Source organism: Elephantulus edwardii, unplaced genomic scaffold, assembly GCF_000299155.1.
Source record: "Elephantulus edwardii isolate Elephantulus edwardi_28Jun2011 unplaced genomic scaffold, EleEdw1.0 scaffold00102, whole genome shotgun sequence".
Classification (NCBI taxonomy): Eukaryota; Metazoa; Chordata; class Mammalia; order Macroscelidea; family Macroscelididae; genus Elephantulus; species Elephantulus edwardii.
This window is the reverse complement of record NW_006399852.1, coordinates 8,845,867-8,846,866: the sequence shown is the minus strand read 5'-3', so window position 1 is coordinate 8,846,866 and position 1,000 is coordinate 8,845,867. Positions and strand designations below refer to the sequence as shown.

The window sequence follows — 1,000 nt, the reverse complement described above, 5'->3', positions numbered from 1 at the left end:
GAAATACACTACAACGTACTTTTTGGGGGGGGTTAAAAGTTTTTTCTTTTTGTGTGTGTTTTTTGCTTTCTTTGTTGCAAAGTACCTTTATTCTTGAACCATCTGAGAATTAGATACTAAATTCTCCAATACAATCTCGAAAATACAGAAATTAGCGTTGATGCAGCACTATTCTCGCCTTCAGACCTCGTTCAAGTGTTGGGAGTTGTAATTATGTGCTTCATTGCTGCTGTTGTGGGCTGTGATGTTTTAAAAAAGAAAAGGGGAAAAATAGATTCTGTTCAGAATGATGCGTTGCATTTACTTCGAGCTTCAAACAGGAACGCCTCCTTCAGTCTCTCTCTTCGGAAGATTACAAGCCATTTTGTAGAACATCGCTTAATTTAATTTCTAGTGTTCTCTACATATTAAATTCAGGTGGAGTGAATTTGACAGAAGTTTCCCAGAAGTGATGCTGTAGATCTATCCCATCTTTTCAGGTGGCGGCCTGTTACTAACTAAATCCATTTCCTTGCCTTTCTGTAATTAACACCTGTTTGGTAGGGAAGTGTTTGGAAGCTATGTGGATATGTGTGCAATCATGGTGTTAACTGTGCCCTGCTTGAATTCGTGGTTACAATGCATTCTAACAGTATTTTTTTTTTAATGAAATTATTTTATTACATCCTGAAACTGGGGGGGGGGGGAAAAATCATAAACATCATGTTCTGTATATGTTCTTTGTTTTATATTATCATTCATATACATTGTGTTTAATTCCTATATCTTGTCTTTTATTTGCAGCTCACCCTTGCCTGGGTTTGGCCTATGGGACTTTTAACCCGTCCCCATCACTTTTTCTCACTTTTATTACTTTACAAAGTGTTCCAGGCTCACCTTGTCTTTGCCTTGACCCAGCTGTAGAACTCACCTGCCCCTGAAATTACTGGTTCATTTTAATGGAGATGTTTAAAAGCTAACATGTGTGTGGTAGGTCTGTTCATAACTTTGGAGATGTTAC

General features: G+C 37.7%; 1 pseudogene; it reads right to left on the bottom strand.

The window, feature by feature from the left end:
• The window catches only part of LOC102859990, a 9,849-nt pseudogene extending 9,474 nt beyond the window's left edge, over positions 1-375 (bottom strand).
• Positions 376-1,000: the final 625 nt, after the last annotated feature.